Source organism: Pomacea canaliculata, linkage group LG2, assembly GCF_003073045.1.
Source record: "Pomacea canaliculata isolate SZHN2017 linkage group LG2, ASM307304v1, whole genome shotgun sequence".
NCBI classification, from domain to species: Eukaryota; Metazoa; Mollusca; class Gastropoda; order Architaenioglossa; family Ampullariidae; genus Pomacea; species Pomacea canaliculata.
Genome location: NC_037591.1, coordinates 29,632,916 through 29,638,359, shown reverse-complemented (window position 1 = coordinate 29,638,359; position 5,444 = coordinate 29,632,916).

Below are 5,444 nucleotides of genomic sequence, written 5' to 3'. Positions count from 1 at the left end.
ACTCCCCCAGTCGAGGTGGTTGTCGGCCCCTGCAGGGGATTGCCACCTAGCGTCAGAATATTGCGGCGGTCGTTGCAGAACCCGAGTGACCCCTTCCCTTTCCCTCTCCCCGTCCTCCTAATCGCTCCTGCAAGCGCCACCTTTCTAGATACGACTGATATCGACCCCTCCCCAGTCCCCCCCTACTCATCCACCTGCACACACGCACATACACGGGCGCGCGCTGGGGAGGGAGTGGTGGGGGGTCATCTCTTTTAGCTCGGGGTCGCAGGTGGATGACTCGCCTGAGCAGGTGCGTCAGGTGATCGCGGGCGGCCGCCGGCTGCGCTAACGAGCGGAGGTAGGTCTGTGCGCACGCGCGCCACCTGTACACAGACACACACACCTTTGTGTGGCCGCGTGTGTCGCGTGAAGTCCTGCACGCTCGCATGCACTCTGTTGCCACGCAACCAGCCAGCTGATGCACGTGGGCTCTTATTATCGCTGCGCTCGCTGGTGAGGGTGTTACCTCAGATTTCCGCTTGAAAACGTTTCGACCCTCGTTTAATCTTCAATTAAACTCATAAAAAATTATGCTTCTAAAAATAGTAACAAAGCCGGAGGTATTGTCTTCGTTAAGTTCAAGATCATCAATTTTAAACGGAGATAATTTTGTTTAAAATCTTATACCACACCCCTTCCTCCCCACCCCCTCGCACATTTCTTTCTGATCCAAACGAATTTCCTCTGGGATAAATAAAGTATTATCTTATCTAAAATGTTGGAGGTGGAGGTTGGAGGTCAGCTACTTCATCATCAACGTTAATCAGATCAGAAAGTTTGGCATTCAAGATACTGTTGCGTGTCACGATCTCTTCCTATTTCTTTATTATTTTTTAAATACTCCGTTTGTTAATGATCAATGGCTATTTATTACAAATTTTATCCCAGCAGACTTAGATTAAAGGTGAGACACGTGTCCACAGTAAATACTGAAATTTATATGAAAACAGTCGGACTGGAACAGACTACAACAATACATTCATTCAACAACAGTTTCAGACATTAGCAAGTCTGATGGGACTGTTCCTACTTTCTATATTGTCAGCAATTGTGACAAGGGTTACTGTAATGAGCAATTTAAATTAAGATTTATTTAATAGACACTCTGTCGTTAGTTCGCGCGGCTTTTTCTTTAAATGTCGTTGAGGTCAGCGAGTTCAGGTCGAAGTGCGCGTTCGATAGGAAATATTGTTCGTGGCACATAACCGACGATCGTGTGATTGCTGGTCACAACTACAAGACTACCAGCACTCAATGGCAATTCATTGATGGATGTGACAATTAAAAGTCTTCTTCGGTGCACGCGCGCGCAAACACACTTTTGGGAGCCTCTTCGTTAGCTGATTGATTTGACAACAATTTGCATACCTCAGACAACAACTCATATTTCTGGATTTCTTGCTTTGATATTGTTCACATTAATATGCGAATTCCTTTAGAAAAACGTTCAGCGGAACATGAAGAGCGGAAATACCCCGTTCACACAGTGGCCGAGCGATGAACTGTATAGAGTTCATCTACTGAAGCTCGTCTGTTGATATTATTTTCAAATGTTTGCTTACAGTGTTTCGCAGAAGCCATCGTTGCCATAGCTACAAATCCTGAATGCCATACGTCAATAGGTGTTGGTCGCGAGCTCTGATAGACAGCGCGACACGTTGGTGTTGATACCAACTGCTGAAGCTATCGCATCTGCTACACAGGTGAGAGAAAATCACTCGCCAGCACAACACCTGCTGCAGCCCTCAGCAGATGGAGTAGATAGAGCAACAGCATCTCAACACGTAGGCGAGTTCAAGCCGGTTCGATACTCGCACGGCGCAGCGTCCTTTCCCCAGCTGACCAGCTGTAGAGTGGGTACCGCAGTCCGTAGAGAGGTGACGTAGAAGAGATGGGGAGTACCCTCACAAAAGCTCGCCCCGAGATAGGTGAGGGCTCTAGCTTCTCACTTCATTACAACCATAAGGTCACAGGACGATCCTTTGCCTCCTTACGTCCTTGCCATCCAACAGGAAACTAAAGTCTTTGCCGTGCACCGGGGCACACGAAGCTGTGATGTCACTGTCGTGGTGACCAGACGACATCTACCAAGTCACAGACGTCTTTGATCTGTGTAACTAGTGGTCAGTGGCCTCCACGACAGGCAGGCAGCAGTGGATCGTTTAATCAAGACCATCGCAAAGACAGCGACTATCAAAGGATAGATGTAGGCGATGGAATCAGACGTAGTGTGGCCGAGGGAGTACGACGTAGAATACGTGAGCCGAGCGTAGTGTATGTCGAGGGAGCCTCCCTGGTTACGGCGTAGGAGCAAAACGTAGTGTTGCAGAGAGAGAGAGAGGGTGGAGAGAGGGAAGAGAGCAGCCTATGCGCACTAGTCCAAGATGTCTCCCGCGTCTTTCCTCTTTCCTGAGAGAATCGATGCAAGTCGTACACTAAAGTGGTCTCCTTCACAGCAAGCTGCGCTCTCATCTAATCGATACAAAGGAGGAGGAGAAGGAGGAGGAGAAGGAGGAGGAAGCCCCCATCTGAGGGGCGGGGCACACACTGCTAGACATCACCGTCACAACTTGCGTGTGCGTGCTTTAGCAAACTTTAGTTGCTTTTTAAAAAATTAAAAACCCACACTCTAAGATCTTTGCCATTCCAATCATTTACAAACATAGATACATTGTTTGGACACGCCCTTTTCTTGAAGAAACCTGCCTACTGCAGTCAAGTGTCGGGCTGTGGTCCCCCCAATCATCCCACCCCTACACACAGGAAATTAGGGTAAGATTATGCAGACTGTAACCTCCCCTACCTCCTCCCATCTACACACACTCATCCCCATGCAAACTGGTAAATGATTCTACTTGTCCTGATCAACACTTTGTGCACCTCCACTCTTGAGACCACATCTCTGACTACATCAATTCCCGGAGAAACACTTCCACCAGAACACTGGGGTCAAAGTTCATATCGGTTACCTCACCGACACTGAATCCACATAAGCTCAAGGCTAATTGATTACTAGCAGGAGGCCGCGGTAGCACTCAGTGACAAATGGATCTTCACCAGCAATAAAAACATGAACTGACACGCGCACGGGCGTGCACACACACACACATACACAGTGTCGTCTGTGCAGCTTCCGTCGTCACACCCACTCGCCGTCAACCGCTGATCCCATGATCTTTATCTCCATGCTTCTGTCAATCTGTTGGTCAGTCTGAAGCACTCGGTCTGCTTGGTAGGTAGAAAGCTGCCAGTGAGCACTGCACGGAATGTATTATTCAGTAATGTAAACAACTGCAGGGTCTGGTGCTCCCCCTCCCTGGAGAGAGCCGCGGCGGGGCAGCGGTATCGACCTGCCGAGTCCTCTTGCTGCGGGAGGCGGGGGCATCAGCAGCTGCCACCGGGATTAGACGCCCTGCCAACAGGTTCTGCTGCAGGAAAAACGACATACGATCCACGAACCTCGTACCATGGGTTCCCCCGAGTTTCTCTCTTGGTCTTCTCGCGCACGACGCAAGACATCAAGATGGCAGAGGAAGCGCCCCGCTTGGCCCTGACCCTGCAGCAAGTCCAGAAAGCTGCACGGCAGGCCGCACGATGTCCAACCCGCGGCTTACGTCACGCCTACAACTGCCTTCAAAAATAAAAATATGGCATGCTCATCATGCATGCGAGAAAGCAGGGTGGGTTAGCGCGGGCGGAGAGGCGTGAACTTTGACTTCCAGAACTACGTCCGGTGACGAATGCAGAAAGAAGTTGGAAGATCGGAGGATGGGGAGTCAAACGCTGCTGAACCGTCAGTAAAATTACTTGAGAAAGAAGTAGTAGTGGGGCGGGGGGAGGCAGGGTGGGCGGGAAGGAGGCATTAGGAAGGTGGGGCAGGAAGGGAAGAAGGTGGGGGCGGGATCAGGGAGGCAGGGTGGGCGGGGTTGAGGCAGGAAGTCAGCACTCCAGTCGATTAACTACGTGCACCACCACCTCTCCCTGTCCTGTGTGCAAACTGCTCCACGAGAGCCCAGGCTGTTGACTGGTCACAGGTCCTTCGATCTCTCTCTCTCTATCCCTCCCCACATCCCCCACCAACTCGCTCCTGCAGAAAGGGTTCCAGGGGTGCATGCGTGCAGGGATGAAGGGGAGCGAGAAAGGGAGTAATCCGTGTTGCCGAGTGTAGGTTCAAACGACTTCCGTGTTCTAATTAATTGCAGCTGGCCTCTAATGAGCTGCCACACGCCTTCACTCTGTATACTTGGCTCCTACCAGCTCTGATTTCCCCTACCCTTGGGTATCTTGCAACAGCCTCAAGGTTAGCCCATGAAGCTGCAGAAAAACGCTTTCCTACATCTTGTCAACAACCACGTCTAAACTTACTTTAAAAAAAAAAAAACTGTTTTCCTTTCTTAGGTTTACTCTCTCGCCCTCTGTGTGAATGTGTTTTTTCTGTGTTTGTGTCTGTGAATGTTTGCGCCGGTGGCACTATGTGCGTGCGAGAGAAAATGAAACTTTGAATGTTTTTCCCGAGCTTACAGGGTCAGTATAACAACTCGCAATCTTCACCCCAGTCCTAACAGATCAAGAAGAGGAATTGGGAAAAGAGTGAAAGAAGAAATCATACAGATTGGTATCAAATTTTTGAAATTACCGCCGTTGTTGAAAATATCACCATCTCAGCACACGTGGACAAACATTTGCTCGCTGTGCCATCGGTCATCAGTTCCCCGATTTTCTAAGCAAAGCCCTGGCCATTGCAGAAAAAGCTGCTAGGAAACTGCTGGTCTGTCCACAACATTTTCTCTAATTCGTGTCGCCTTCCTGATGAACCCTCCACGACTGAAACGCAGATTCAGCTAATCATTCATCTGCCAATCACTTATACACGAAAACTTCCGGACTACTCCGTTGTTAGGAGTGTGTTGTAACAATAAGCTAGCTTTCCAATCCTCGGTTACCGTCGGCACAAGGGTTCTTACCAACTTACTTTCTTTTCATCGTGTCAGGACCACCGGCAACAGATCCGATTCTCAACTCTCGGAACGAAGAACTCTGACTCATGTTCTCGGATTACTGTTGAAAGGGCTTAAGGAACATTGGAGATTGGTGGGTGTACACAGTAACAGGATCTTAATGTAAAAAAAACACAAAAACAAACATCTAAAGCCGATTTTTAAAGTCGCAATATCAAAGCCACGCTCGCATTGCTCTGTCGACTAAAGGTAAGGTATAGGTAGTGTCACAAGCTAGCCACACACAATCATTGCTTCTCTTCATCTCGTCTCAGCTAGCCGTTAGCTCCTCGAGTCGAAGAAGAAAAAAAAAGGACAAATTTTAAAGGAGACAGTATCCATCACTTTGTCCTAAGTGATTTTCCTGTTCCTGCAATACTGGCTGGGATCCAAGAGATTTTACCA